General features: G+C 41.0%; 1 protein-coding gene across 1 annotated transcript in view; it reads right to left on the bottom strand.

Annotated features, from left to right (window-relative positions):
- Window positions 1-15,965, bottom strand: part of LOC101164582 (pro-neuregulin-2, membrane-bound isoform) — a 79,311-nt gene that overhangs the window by 53,842 nt on the left and 9,504 nt on the right. The window lies entirely within an intron of this gene.

The following is a 15,965-nucleotide window of genomic DNA, read 5'->3' on the forward strand; positions in this document are numbered from 1 at the left end:
TGCTAAATGTCAGATCACCGCTTTGTGACACAACTGCTCTTTTGGCAAAAAACTTGAAACCTTGCTCGGCTTTCCCCGAGAGGCTCCCCCTTCCTCACCTTTCCTGTCTGTCAGTACTCCTCTCGGTCTCACAGGCGAGTTGCAGCATGTCTGCAGTCTCTTCTGTGTCGCTGACAGCCAGGTGTCACCAATGTCTACGCAGGAATAGGAGCTTAAGAGCACTAAAACAGGGATCATGTCAACTCTGGGACAATTCAGCATTGGTCCAATCCGCTTTTTGGTATTTTTAAATAATCATTCATTTCAGTTTTTTAATTAGGTTGGCCTTAAAAAAGCAATTACTGAAAAAAAAATTGGCAGCTAACAATCTAAAAGCCATTTCTTTCTCACTGATTTGACATCAAACTAGCATCGTCACTGCTTTATTTGGAGTTGCTCATATCAAGTCGAACTCCCTGCAAAGCAAACAACCCAAAAAAAGAAAAAAAAAGAAACAACAACGGCGGTGCTTCTCCATGAAACTCACAGATGAGTCATGAGTGGGGCCGTCCTGGGGTTTGTCAAGCCCTGAGAGGATTCTTGACGTTTTTTGGGAGTAGGCGGCAGCGGGGATTGGAAGGGGGCAGCGCAAGGGTCGTGTCTTAACAGGTCAATGCACTTAGCAGTGTAAGCCTCAGCGGTGGGCAAGAAAGGTCAAACCGAGGCCAAGGTTTCACACGCCAACCCGTTCCACTGTAAAATTTTCTCTTGTTCCAAACAAATTGCTCCTTCCTCTCCCCACCTCCGCTCACAGCGCTTGCTTGTCATGATCTTATCTGTCGGCAGAGGTAGTTGAGGCCTGGTGGGAGTTGTGGTGTGACGGGGTATGGCTCCTGTCGCCTCTTTAGCGCCCTATCTTTCCTCGATCTCAAAGCTCAGTTCCTCCATTGCCGTTCGACAAGACGCGACTCGTCGCCAGGCTTGGATGGCTGTGGGTGGGCGTGTGGTTTTTGCATGTGTTAGAAATTGGCTCACGTGACATCAAGGAGTCGTGGATGACAAGTCGACAGAATATAGACCCAAGATGGCACGTGTTGCTCGAACAAAAGCAACGAGAGATGCAAACTGTTGAAAGTCAGCGATGAATAACATGCTTTTCTGAAAGCGGGGATCCTATGGTACATCAATGCCAAATTTGGTGCTTGTGCCACAAAATGCATGATTATTTTAATAACCAGATCCACAATAACACTGCCTAACACTATATTTTTTGAATTTAGATGGTGCTTTATGGTACAGGATGTATTATTTTGAAAGGAAGTGATGTCAAAAAAGAAAAGAAAAAGCCTATTTCACTTGTGTTCTTATTAAATTTATAATAAGAAAACAATAGATAATTTATGTTTATCTTAATAGCAGCAATCACCTAAATACAAATGTGTATTTTATTTTATTAAAGGGTGAAAAAAATAAAACTTTTGGGCTCCTATTGGGTTGAAGTCGATGAGAAATTGACCCAAACGGCTCTTTTAGTGTTAAAGGTTGCAGATCCCTGTTCTAGTGTAAGCAGATGATGTGTAATTAGTTAAATAGAAGTGTATTTATCAACCATCTTCTGGTATTGACAGGGTTTGAAGCATACTTCAGTTTTTTTCCCCCACAGTGATGGAAAGAATCTGCTTTTTCCACATCCATCTCCTGTCCTTGGATCAGATTCTGGAGGTGGAGGGTTATTGTGAGCCAGTGTGAGGAGGAACACATCCAACAAAAAAAAAGAAACAAGAAATATAGCGATGTTCTCATGATGAATGTCCTGCTCATAAATGCTCCACAGAGCCCGTCTCCACCTGCCTCCTACTTTTACAGTACTCCCTGAAACGGGGAGACAGCTTTCCCGCGTGATGGAGGCGAGCAGCTCCCTGCTCACGGCAGAATACCTGCACATCATCACAGCACTCAACCACCACAGTTTATCTTTTTTTTCCCCCGACATAATGGCTTTAAATTGCTGTTGGGTTGTGCTGTTTACATCTGTCTGCTTCTTTGCCATCAAAGCGTGCATGTGCTCGTGCGCGCCTAAGTCCTGCTTTTAACTCTTATCCGCAGGTTTAATTCTCAGGGGGTGAAGTGAGGGCAGGCGGGGTGGGAGGAGGACAAAACCCTCTGCAGGAAATCACAGAAACAGAGGGATAAAAGAGAAAATAAAGAAAGAAGGAACATACAACAGTTTGATAAAGAACTTGACTAAAAAAGGAAGAAAAAAAATAGCTCTTTGCTTCCTGTGCAGAAGGAACCAAAGATGGCTCATGACTAACAGGTTTAATGGAAGGAATTGACATTTTCGTCATGCTTTTCTGTTTACACTGCATGTGTGAGTGTGTGTGAACCATCAACAACAGATAAGAGATTTAGAGAAGTGGATGTGTGGGCTGGCATAAACCCCTCAAGGGTGACTTTTAGACAAACTAATGCCAGCAACATCTGGAGTCCCAGTTTGAAAAAAAAAACCCCAACATTCTCAAGGTCAGCTGTGCCAAGGTGAACAGATTCTCCTCAACAAATCCTCACGTTTGGATCTCCGCCATCATTTCTAGTAACTTGCTAAACGGCACAAAAATGGATGGATGAGTTCAGATCAAGCGTGATGAGTTGGTATTTACGGAAACAAGGGAAATTTAAGTGTTAAACAAGTATCCAGAGTGGATTTGGCTCTTTGACGTTTCCGCAGCACACAGCTGTCACCGTGGCAACCGCAGTCTTAAGGGTAGCAGCTAGAGGGAGAGGGAAATGTGGAAGGGCATGGTGAGCCAAAAACAAATAAAGATGAAACCAAAGGGGGAAAATGGTTTAAAAAAAGAAACGTGTCATATAACTAAAAGAAATGGCTTCAAAATGATGAAATGCAAAGGATTGAAGAGTGATGAGGCAAAAGACAGGATGGGGTTTCTGCTGAGCAGCTGCAGCGTGGCTACTGTATCGCTCCAATACGGGCGATGTCCATGAGCAAGGCTGTGCCAAGCCTGCTGGGGAAGCACTGCGGAGAGAGGAGAGACGGCAAACATCCGCTCTGAGCATGCTCAACAATCAAGGCCAGAGAAAAAAGGAAAACTTCAGCTTTACTAGACTTCACTCGTTCAGCCATGGAGGCTTTTGAAACTTTGAAAATTACAGCCTGACGTGTCTGAAGAGGGACTCATCTAATCTGGGCACCAACTTCCACAGTTCTGGCCACACTAACCCGTGATGGGACAGCTTTGATTGGTACTGAGTAGGCTTGGGCAATGTCCCTTAACATGGCAGTTGACGATGTTTACAGTAAAACATCGGGATGGACGATATCGTCGGGTGGGGGGGTGGGGGTTTAATTTTTTGTTATTATATGATTATTATTCGTTATTTTGCTTTATTACTTTATTTATTTTATTTCCCAACTAATGAAACATCCGCGATGAAAAAATAATGTCCAGTATAAACTGAAGGCAGTGACTTTAACAAAAAACAAACAAACAAACAAAATAGAAAAGAAGTAGTCCGCTCCTGCACTTGATTAGTCAAGTGGACAGAGCGACCGTGTCTCTGAGCAGAGCAGCCGGATTTATGGCTTTGTGTTTGAGGGGAAGGGAGGATGCTTTGTTACGTGTGCACTATGTGTGGGAGACTTCGGACTGCGATTTGTCCCGCAGCTCTGGGAGAACGAGCTACCAAACTCAGGAGAACCTGATTTGTGTTTCCAGTTGTGTCCCAAATAAAGGCTGATGTTATTCCCGCATGGATTTTATGTTCATCAAAGGCTAAATGTCGTTTGCCCCTGTTAGCCTCTCCTAACCCTGGCTTCTTCCAGCTCGGTTTCTTCAACAGAAAAAGCACTGACCACATGGATTAAAATTAAAATGATGAGCGAACAGGTGCTTCATAATAACTGTAACAATAATAAAAGAACGTTTAGAAGATCATTTCGCATGTTACCGAGCTGGCGATTGCATTGACTTCATTTGGTTGGAGCCAGAAGTAAGTCATTTTGGGGCGGCTGTGGGGCAGAGGTAGAGCGGTTGACCTGTGATCGGAAGGTTTGGTTCCCGCCTTGCCTGCCCATTTGTTAAAGTGTTCTTAGGCAAGACACTGATCCTCACATTGCTCCCAGTATAGGTTGGTTTCAGTGTTTGGCAGATCCATCATCAGTGTGTGAAGGAACTGTGACTGTAAAACCCTTTGGGCCTTCTAAGAAGGCAGTAAAGTGCTATATTAGCATACGCCACTTACCATTCTCTATGGATGACATCCCACTCGCTCAGTCCAGTTCTCATATTCAGTCAATGGGATGAACACAGAGAGGATAGCCTGGCAATTCTAATCGTTTTCGTTTTTAGACCAAATAGGTGAAATTGACTAATTTCCCATGGCACACTGGTAAAAAAACACTAATCTTTTGTCTGCCACACAACATATAGAGAAGATTAAAAAAAAAAAGACACAATGGCAACATTGTGAAGTATTCATAGTTTAAAAAGATGTGAGTTTACGCATTGCCAAAACACACAGGAAATATTTGTTTCAATTCAAGGAAACATGATATGGAACAGTCTAAAATGATCAAAAAGGAAGTTTAAAGTTGTGACAAAAATACAAGAATTTAATCTTGTTTTTGTCATTCCAGCTATCCAAACTTAGAAATAATGTCTGTATTATTCTAAACTGAATCTTTTAATGTAAACCACATGCATACATAATATGCTATATTGCCGATAAATGTTTAGATATGTTTACGTTTTTATTAAGTAAGTAAACGAGGCAGAAAAATTAATTTTCTTGTTTCTGTTCGCTTTTACTTCCCGGGTATTAGGACTTGTGTAAGATCTTTTGTTTTTCTTGTTTTATGGAAACAAAAAACAAAACAAAAAAACTAATTTATATCTGGATATCACGCTGCAATGATACGACGGCTGTAAGTGCACGCGTGAGATTCCAACCGCATGATCTCTCCCTTAAATCTCCAAAATCTCATCCTCATCATCCGGATAGCAGCGCCTGAACCTTTGGGCTCGACTCCCAGTGAAGTCAGCGTTGAATCCTTCATGCTGGCTGTGCATGCAGACACAGATACAATTGTGCAATTTTCCTTCTTCCATCACTGAAAACTGATGCCTATCTCTTTGGCTTTGGTCTCGGTCATGTGAGGGAGAAAAAAAAAAATTGCGAGAACAACGTTTAGACGCAAAAAAGCCACAAGGATGTCAGCTTCCACTCATAAAATAAATCTGGGATTAGTTTTAAAATCGAGTTTACTGCTTTACAACGACATTCCTTCACTGATAATGAGGGGTCAGTAAGTTGGACAATAATAGTTCATTGTTAAGATATTAAAATAGCACAAATATCTTGGATGAAAGCACCAGTTTGATCCTCTTATGCTAAAATCCGCTCTATCTTCTTAAGGCTGCCTGATTAAATCTTCTTCCCTGTGTTATTTTCTTTCTTTCAAACTTATTTATTTGGAGTCCTGTCTGTCTCAGGACCTGTCTCCCTCTCTAGCGTCTGAAGGACAGATAAAATGGGAGCAGATTGTCTTGAACTAGGAGGCTGGAAACGGATCTTCTCCTCTTCTGCTCTTTCTCTCGCACTCTCACCCAGATGAATAGACAAACAGTCTCCCACATGCTCTCACAGTTTATCAAACACACACCCACATAGGACCAGGTCTTCACGCAAACACATATGTGCTCGCTAAACCAAAGAGAACAACAGATACTCCATCTAAGTGTCCTGGGGGCTGATGAAGTATACACTGTGGTCCTCGAACACAAACATATCCCATCAAACACGCTCAGAGGCTTGTAAACTCACAGGTGCATCCACATGTAAATACCGTAAAGGCTGGCTGATGTCTTCACAAGGGACTTTCCCCACTTACTGCAGTGTGCCTAATATAAACCCGCCCCCCCCTTGCCCCGGATGGTGCGACACCAAACTTTGCGTTGGACTTTTAAGATGCAGCCGGTGAATCACAACAGCACAACTGAAGTTGTTTGTTTTTTTCCATTACGCACACGATGACGGAGCTTATCACAGATCCCAGCCGCTGTTACGCCGCATCGTTTTTAAAATCAACAGGAAGTGCTGTTTTCATTATGGATATTCATTAACCCAAGTCTGAGAAAGCTCAGGCTTTCACAAGAAACAGCTTCTCAAATAAATACTGAATCTTAAGAAAGAAAAGAAGATTAAAAAAACCCTTAAAATAATATTCTCAGGAACATTTAAATTAAACAGCAAAATAATCTTAGTTTGAGAAAACGTGTGTTAGTGACTCGAACCTTTTTCTTAACCTCGTATGTATCATATTTGATACACATATTTTAAAGACCCCCATCTCATTAGCATGATCCCAACTTTCCTTAAAATTTTGGTCCATGTTGTCTGCACTGTAGTTCACCATTATTTCACTAGGGGCAGTAGAAGGGCTTTTCCTACTCTTTTCAAAATGGCTGTGTCCAAATCTTGAAAACACTTTTGGAGGGAAATGTTTTGCTATTTTTAAAAACTTTACGATGAGAATAACTCATCTACTATTATCTTTTGCATGTCTTATTACTGCACTGAAAGAACACAAAATGGGTTCACATTTAGTTCTTTATCATACAGCAGCTATAGGTTAAAATGTGTGAGACAGACAGTAAAAAAGCTGATTTTTTTTCTGAACTCATGTCTATATTTTTGCATCTTTGTTTTAAAATTATTGTGAGCATAAATGTAGCAAATCCCCCAAGAAATCATAATTGATACCATCTATAATATAAAAAAGATATAAAATAAATTGCAATTTTTGGTGTAGACCTATTTTATCAAATGATTAAAAAAAAAAAAAACAATGTAATTGTTAATTTCAAAGAAGACATTTTTTTTCTGTTAATTCTTTGTTACAGAGGGTTTTACCTGATTAACTTTTAGCTTCTTTGTGGCTTGCTAATCCACTGTACAGCGGCTAACATGCTAAATGCTAAAAATTGGCATTTGCTAGACAGTATCACAAGTAAAACAAAAATTCAGTGATATTGCAATTTAATGTGGATTTCGTCAAATGGTTTGAAAACATCTTAATTCTCAAAAAATGTGAATTTTCTTTGTAGTGGGCTTTCCAGGGTTCAAATAAAAAATCCTGGTAAGACCTTTTTTCATACCCCATTGGCCGATTTTTTCTGCTTATCTAAAGAGAATCTGCCACTGAGGTGTGTGTGTGTTTTTTTAAGGGGCCTGTTTTTGCAGTGCATGTCTCAACAGAAATTAAACACAACGTTACCAAAATTGGACATTTTTGTAACTGATTCAGCCAATTAAGCGTTCAGACTTGGTTTAAATGCCTGAAATGTGTGTGTCAGTGCACAGCCTTTATCAACTCTCCCCTTTGAGAAAACAGACAAGCGTCCGCTTTCTGCGTGTGCATTCTTCACATCAAATCAAATTCCTTTTACACTCTGCACTTGTCCGTTATCTGCAGAATGTGCTTTGAGAGAAACACAAACATGTCAGGATGGGGACACTGGGATGCGTTTCATGCTGAGTAAAACCAGCATCTTACTTGAAATCATGAAGTCATTTACATTTCTGCCTTTGTGGCAAAGGCCTTATCGCTCTGTTTGTTTCTCACTAAAGTTGGCTATTCTCGGAAAACAAGTTTTGTATCGTGCTTTGAGCCCACATTAAGGAGAACTCAAAGCGAGTGAGACTGATAAGTGGACAGACGTGTGGGCTCATGATGGTGGCAGGATGGCCTCATGTTGAGCTCTGGCAAGCCAGAGATGGCTGACAGGAAGCCAGGGCCGTGGTTAGGTCACTTTAAAACAACATGAGAACAAAACAGACTCCCTAAATCCCTGTACACATTAAATCTATCCCCAACTACTTCGGCGATACAGAAAACCAGAAGTAACGTGGGAAGGGGGGGGCGATAGAGGTCTGATGATGGAAGTGAAAAACAGAAGCTTGAGATTTAGCTGCGACGTTGCTCAAACGGTCGTAATAACACTGCAGCGAACAGTGTTTTCATGGGAAACGGTGAAGCACTCAGGCATGGGTGAATGCATCGTTTTTCGTGGTCAACTCTTTGTTGTTGAACGTTGGCTCTTTGGAAGCTCGAGGCAGGTTTGCAAACTTGGTGTCATTTAGACTACAGGGAAACAAGGCTCGACAATGCATGGACAAAAACATCCCTGCAGATGTGATGGGGGAAAAAGCGGGCAAGATGGACTAAGGCTACTCTGATCTCTCTTGCTTTCACAGTCTACAGTGAGGAATGCTGCCTCTCATTTAGGCTAAAACAACCCCGGAGTGAAGGGTATCAGTATCACCGGGGAGCTTTATTCCTTCCTCCTGTGTCTGCATTTGCTGCAGCGAGGTGATGGCTATTGTGCTGGTCTGTGGGCCAGCTGGGACGCATCTCAGTCAGCACACACACATGAGCACCGTTTGCACTGCGCTACTCACTATCTTTCAACAACAAGCTGAGCAGAGACCAGACGGAAAGAGGTCCTATTTATGCAGGAAGATAAATACACTTCTGCACCCCGGTCCGGTCCCTTCCAGATTGGAGCAACACAATAATGAGCGGGAGCGCTGGTGGAAGGTCAGAAAAAAGCAGGGGTAAAGGACAGAGGAACAGCCTGCTAACAAAACACATACCGCCAAATGTGTCATACATGCAGGACTAATTGTAGTCTGCATGCTTTCAGTAGCTCGCTCATGGAACAATTTGTTCACTCGCTGTCAAGACGGATTTTCATTCATTTGTAGCTAAAAAATAAAATAACGTTTTTCTTTAAAATCATTACTGAGGAAAACTTGTTGCATTTGTTTTCTCAAATCACTGGAGGAACTGATATACTGTGATTGTTTATCACTGCAACAACTGACTCTTAAGAAAGTAAAAATTCATGAAAAATCTCTTATTTTCTGTCTTACAAGAAAACTAATCTTATCTAGAAAGTTTTTCAATAGCAAAATAATCTCAAGCCTAGTTTTTTTTTTCCACTGAGCGCTACGGCATGGTCCAGTATTCCTTATAAAATGGGCCCATTAAACCATACCATTTTTGGGCCCCCATCGGTTGTAGTAGGTCCATAGAAAGATGGAATGGATCAGTTTGGGCGGAGTTACGAAGAAATCCGTTGATTGACGGAAGGTCAATATGACTAAAACAGCGCCAGCGTATTCCTCTATGCAATATTCTTTCAATCAACATTAAAGGACTTGTTTATACGAAGCACCAAAAGCCAAATGAGCTGCTGGATGACCTCAATTTTTTTTTTGTTGATAGCCTTGCGTTGGCTGTAAACAAGTTATAAACCGCTCAGTGGAAACTTTAGTTTGAGAAAACATATCTTAGTGACTGGAACTGTGTTCTTAAAATAGGACTTCTTGATGAGACCACTTTTATAACCTATCGGCAGATTGGGTTTTATTTTTCTTATTTAAAGAAAATCTACTAAGAGGGTAAGAATTTTTAACTTTTAACTTATTTCCAAGGGGCTTGTTTTTGCAGTAGCATTCATTCAGTAAATACAATTGAATACCTGTGCTCACATGTTGACAGGTTGTGCTTCTGTGAGTCTGCAGTGTCACTCGGTCAGCTCTTCCTCTTATTAGATAAGGTAAGATAAAGCTTTATTGTCATTGTACACTTGGTACAACAGTACAACAAAATTTCATTAGAACACAGAGTTTGGCTCTTCAACCTTCGAATGCATGTTTTTTTTTTAATCTGTTGAAATAAACTTTGTTGTATGACTTTTTGTTGGTCCACCTCCAAGCACTGCTATCAAGCCATTCCATTCTACGTTGAGTCTTTTCATTTTAAGACACACATCAATCAACACCTACAACATACCTAAGGAAACAAACCTTCTCCCTGGATGTGTAGTGTGTGTGTGTGATGGGTGAACATGGCCGGACACGTCCCTTAAACACATTGGGAGGCGCCCGGCAGGAGAGGCAGCCCCTCTTTTCAACACTTTGGCACGCTGCGCACAAACACAGTTGCCCTTCCCATGGTCCTTTTGTTCCCCTCGTTTCTTTAAGTTCCTGTCATGGACACTGTCAGCTTTCTGTGGACAGCTTCATCAGACTTCAGGTCCGACGCGCACCATTCTATAAGATTTTTCACTTGGACGCAACTCAGTCTTGAGTCGGTCTGGGATTCTCAACCCATGCAGGGAAACATGCATCCGCATGCCAGCTGAGAATTAAAGCAAATCTGCTTTGCAGAAATTTAGACTGTTGCACAAAGAAATACTTAAAGGAACTTGCAAGTAATCGCAGTTCTGAGAAAAAGTTTAAAGGCGAACAAAAGTTCCTTGGGAAACCTTTCGACTTTAGTCAAATTTGAATGAGATCAAATCATTTGGTCAAGAGTAAACAGGCATTAGTTAAAGACCCACTCTGATGAAGATGGTCTTTTTAGCATGCTCTTGTAGCAATTTTCTGATGATGGCGGACATATATAAAGAAGTTTAAGTACAAAATTGAAAAGAATGGAGTATTTCTTTTTTCAAATTACTGTGACTCAGGAGCAGATAAAAAAATGCAGTTTGAAAAAGATGGTAGTTGTGACGTAGAAAATACAAATGCAAGCGGAGACCATTCTGATGTATCTGCTTGCAGACAAACTGATTCATGTATGTCCTTATTTTCCTCGTCTGACGTGGCTTCTGGCTCAAAACTGTCCAGCTGGACAGTTCCAATATGGCTCTGTGTTTCTGTTGTAACTGTAAGGTTGGGGGTGTGAAGGGTTGTAAGCTAGTGGGAGAGAGTGTAAACAGAGAGCTCTCAGCAATGGAAAGTGAGGTCGGCGTTGCTCTGTGCCAACTCACTCACCCAAAACTCATGCTACATTCGCACCACCCTAGGCTAAATCAATCATTTAAACACGCGTTTCAGGGTTCTGCTTTCAAAACTCTCAGGTTCATCGCTATGCACGCTTTTAATCTGTTTTGGGGCTCTCTGTAGAAAATAAGGTGCACTGAAAGTTAAACTGGGAGAGCTTTGACCAGTCAGGGACTTAGATTTGGTTATGACGTTTGGGAGGTGTCCCTTTTAGTTCACGGAAGTGCCAACTTGTTGTAAATAATCTGATCATGGAGAACAAGTTCATAATTGCAGTTTGTCCCTGGAATTACATGACACCAAGTCTTTTATATCAGAATAGAGCTGTGAAACAAAAAGCCTGGAGCAAGATTCACAAAATTTGCACCGTTTCCAAATTTCCACCAAGCCTCTTCCAACTGTAGGTGGCGGACATGTGGTGGTATTGAGCGATAGTCCAGTGTGAACACGATGCTAACAGTGCGTTGAGTATAAGCATAGCATCAGATAAACTCCTGCCGCTCTGCAGAAACTATGTCCAAGAAATTTTTGGCTAAAAAAAAAGAAAATCATAATGAAAATATCCCTGGGAACACTTGAAAAATAGATTAAAAAAAAGGTCAGAGTGGGACTTTAAGTAAAAATGGTCCCACCTGTTTGAATGGGTTTGAGCTCAAAAGGTCTGCAAGATCCAGTTTCCATCAACTCATGAGACAACAAAGCATTCTCAAATTCACAGATAAGATCAAGAAAAGGCCACAAACTGGTGCCGAGTGAGAGCAGCGACCTGTAGCTGGGGGATTATATTATTTAAACACCAGTATGTCGTCCGTAGCAAAAGGTTATCCCCTGTATCATCCTTCACTTTCCCTCTCTTTGTGAATCCACCCGACACCTCAGTGATGGAGCGCTGTAACCAGGAAGTGCCAGTGACAGCAGATGATCAGGTTTTGTGCGCGGGTCACTGTGGAAAGTCATTTCCTTCAGGCTACATCTTTAAACAAACTAGAGCACTGACACAAACACCTACACGCAGCTCACAGCACAATGCCGTACTGTGTGTCAGAGACGTCATCATTCTAAAACCTGTAACAATAACCTACAGAACAGTAAAGTTCCTTTATTGCTTGATACTGATTCCTGACTTTTTTTTAAGCGGTTTGATGCTATGAATAAACTATTTTACTGAGAAGAAGGAGTTAAGGTGACACGCCATTATGTGCAGCCGATTTCTGAGCATTTATGTGATGTGGCGTGCCCGCAGATAGGCGGATCACGAAGCAAACAAACACGTAAAAGTGTTTCCTGCCAGCTTTACCCTCCCTGTTCTGACTGAACAGCCGCAGATTACCTCCTGAACATGCCAGAACGCTGTTGATCCTAACTTTAATTTGTGTTTTCTTGACAACTCCGGCCCCCAGCCCTTTCTCAAAGGCAGTTCTGCATGTATTCATCATGTCTGAATTTCATTTCACCTGCCAAGAAAACAAATTCCAAACATGGAGGGAAGACGTTTTTCAATGCCAAAGTAACCAGTTTGATACTAGAGCCCGGCAATCTTAGCAAGTTTGAGATTTGAGCTGTTTTTGCATCGATCCATATCTCCTAGATCCGCTGAGAAGTGGTCGTAATCAAAGCAAGATGCGTCCAATGCGCTGTTCAAGAACTCATCTCCTCCAAGAGTAAACCACACCCCAAAATGCAGCTGTTTTGAAAAAAAAATCACATTGATTTATTAAGCCAGCTTCCACCAGTTGAGATTTTAAAGGGTTAATTTTGTGCTGCTCCACTGTGCACAGAAAAGGAAGAGGTTTTAAATATTTAATTGCATGCACTGGCTACAGCCTGTAGAGGAGGAATAATGCAGCCCAAAGATAGCTGCAAATTGCTGAATGATTCAAAAGCCTGAAACTTTCTCTGGCTTCCCAGAGCCAGACAACTCTAGTCGTGAAAAGAAAGCTGATATAAACACTTTAAACATCACTACTCCTTATGACATAGTGAGCACATGTCCTGTGTTTGACATTTTCCATTTAAGCTGTTATTCTGTGTTTATACTTACATCTGATTTCAGTATTTTTTTTTTGGCACAAGCCTCATCATGTTTCTCACAAACTGTTTCTGAGGGATCAGCCTTATTAAAAAGGGACTTACTGCTTGTATCTTAGGAATATTTAGCACAGGAGCAGCTGTGTTTATCTGTGCGTGGAGTTACTAAAGGTCACTTCTTTCTCCAAAGTGGAACATTGTGCACGATTGTTCTTAGTTTGGTGTAAAGATTCGCAGAAAAATGACCGGTAACGCTGTTGGATGCGACAGAGGTTGTACCGCACAAGCCTTCGCTCCGTGCCCTGCAGACTGAGGGTTTGAGAGTGCTTTTGACTCGGTTCCAGCTGCAGGCCAGCTGCTCTAACAACTGCTGGGACATTCCTAATGGACTCATCCCTCTCAACTTTTCTGTGTTTCTCCTGCTTCCTGATCCTGATCATATACTGCCTCATTGTGGTGAAGCCAACATTGTTCAATGAATTTAAAAACCTGGAAATGTAGAAAGATAGAATCTGTAATATGTTTTTCGTTGTTTTAACTATAGAACTTTTTTTTCTGTTTATTAATTTAAATTTTTGATTTCATTTAATTGAAAAATGTAACCAGAAATCTCAGGAAAAAAAGCTTGTAGTATTTTTTTATCCCCTAGTCTCGCCATCAGATCATAAAATCTCTTATAAAAATAGCAACAGACTGTTTTCTGATATTAGAAAGTACTTCCGTCTATTAAGACTCAGCGGATTAAACATGAACTCGAACTCAACTGCTAAATTCTGACCTCATGGATTAATACCTAATATAATACTGGAGGAAATGCAAGCTGTCATCAGTGAAAATGATCAAATTGCAGTCTAAATAGCTTTACAGTTCTGAAGCCTGCTTTAATCTCACTATACGAGTTCAAGACAGAGATTATGGGAGATTATTTGCCGTCAGATTAGAGGTCAACTAATCTGCACTCTTCACCGCCATCTGACCGAGTCGTGTCAGATTTCAGCCAGCTGATGATCTGAGAGAAGAAGTCATGATCAGGTTCTGGGGGGTTGGAGTTTGAATGTTTTCTCATCATGTGATAAAACTGGTTGGAATCCCCCAAATGGATAACTGAAAAAAGTGCTCCCAAATAAAAAGGAATCAGCTTGATGTTCTTGTGACTACACCTGCAAACAACAATCAATACTTTGAAGGTAAACTTCGGGGTTGAGATACACCAGTGTTGGGCTGTACCATCTGTACATCATGTATATTGATGAGCTTCAAGGCTTCTGGGAGAATGTCTTTAGGAAACATGAGACAAAACTGGAGGGTTTTCCCACATAAGTTTCCGTTTATAAATACACAAATGAAACACTATGGCTACCCACTGTGAAACACGGAAGAGGCTTGATCATGGTTTGGGGCTTCCTTGAATCATTTGGTACAGTATGTCATAAATCCCTGCAGGTTTAAAGACCCACTTTGATGAAACTCATTTATTTTGTCTTTTTATTAGGTCCTTGTGGATTTGTTTCTCATTATGGAGGACATAAATAAAGACATTTAAGCTAAAAATGGCATTTTTCGAGTGTTGCTTTATTTAAATCTTTGTGAATCAGGAAGAGATGCAAAAAAAAAGAAGCTGGAATCTGGAGGATATTCCTCACCATATTAGTTGCAGCGGTATTTTTAGGTTGGGAGTGTGAGGGGCTATAAGCTAGCGGGAGAGCACGTAAACAGAGCTCTCAGCAACAGGGAAGAGATGGGTGGGGGGTGAGGAGGGGGGGGTTGCTTCATACCAACAGACCCCCCCAAAACATAGAGGCCAATTTCTGACAAACTCCTGTCGCTCTGCAGAAACTACGTCGTAGAAAATGACACCGTTTTTTTGTTTTGGCTAAAAACGGCATAATCATAATTAAAAGACCACTTGGAACTCTTTGAAAACAGATCAAAAGATGATCAGAGTGGGCCTTTAAAAAATCTCAAAATCTGTTTGAAATTTTGGAGCAATATATGCCGTCACAAAGCCACAGATTATGGTTCCTCCAACTAACTAATCATCCAAATCGCACAGATCAGAATACCCGATTGTGACTACAGTTACTATTCTGAAGCGTCTAAATGCGAACTGAGCTCCACTAAAGCGTGGAAGGAGCGGAAACCTTCAAGTCAGAGACAGAAGGTCACTGCAGTCGTAAAATATTGGCACCAGAATTTACATTGACAGATGCAGAAATCTCTTATTGACAGTTACAGAAAATATTTGATGGCAGTGATGGTATTTAAGGTGGAGTAACAAATGGTTACGTTGGGGTCCCATTTCACATGATTTAGATGTTAAGATTTTTGAAATAATTCTGCTAATTGAAAAGCAACTGTAAGGAGAATACACCCCCCCGCCCCATTTCATGATGACCATGAATCAGAATATCACTGAGAATTTTTCCAAAATTCATAAATCACTTGTTTATAAACTATTGCAGTTTGTTAACAGTCTCACTGAATCGGTCTGCAACTTTCTGCTGCAGCCTCATTCTTTCTGCTTATCCAGCTGATCTCAGAGTAAGCCTATTGTTCGACTAAAGCCCAAACGAAAATCGAAATCTACGTCACAAACGTATAATCATTCAAAGCATTGTTTTGGTGTTTGGTGCAGTCAAATACTTTACTAAGAAGTCATTCAAACTATGTCAAGTATCCGTCACAGTCGAGTGGTCGGTAATCTCACACAGAGGTCCAGTGAGCCTGTGAGGTGGGAGTATTAAAGCAGGACGTTAGAACGGGAGCTTTCTTCATGTCACAAACACAAGTTTCACATGTGAAACCAAACAAAAATATGATGGGAATAGAGTAGAACAGCAGCTATGGAGTATTAAGGCTGTTCTCAGCTCTGCAATGACCTTCTCAGTTTTGCAAATCTTTTTGGAGAGTAATCCTGATAATCTCTATGCTCACATTTTCCTGGACTTACGTTGGAGCAATGAAGTATTAAAGGAGGGGATTTTAAAAAAACGACAGCAAAGACTTGCTTAACATTTTCTCTGAATATGACATGCTGTTTCAGACTTTGACTTTTTTTTTTAAACCTCATTTTCCCTCAAAACTGG

The sequence above is a fragment of the Oryzias latipes genome, chromosome 14 (assembly GCF_002234675.1).
Source record: "Oryzias latipes chromosome 14, ASM223467v1".
NCBI classification, from domain to species: Eukaryota; Metazoa; Chordata; class Actinopteri; order Beloniformes; family Adrianichthyidae; genus Oryzias; species Oryzias latipes.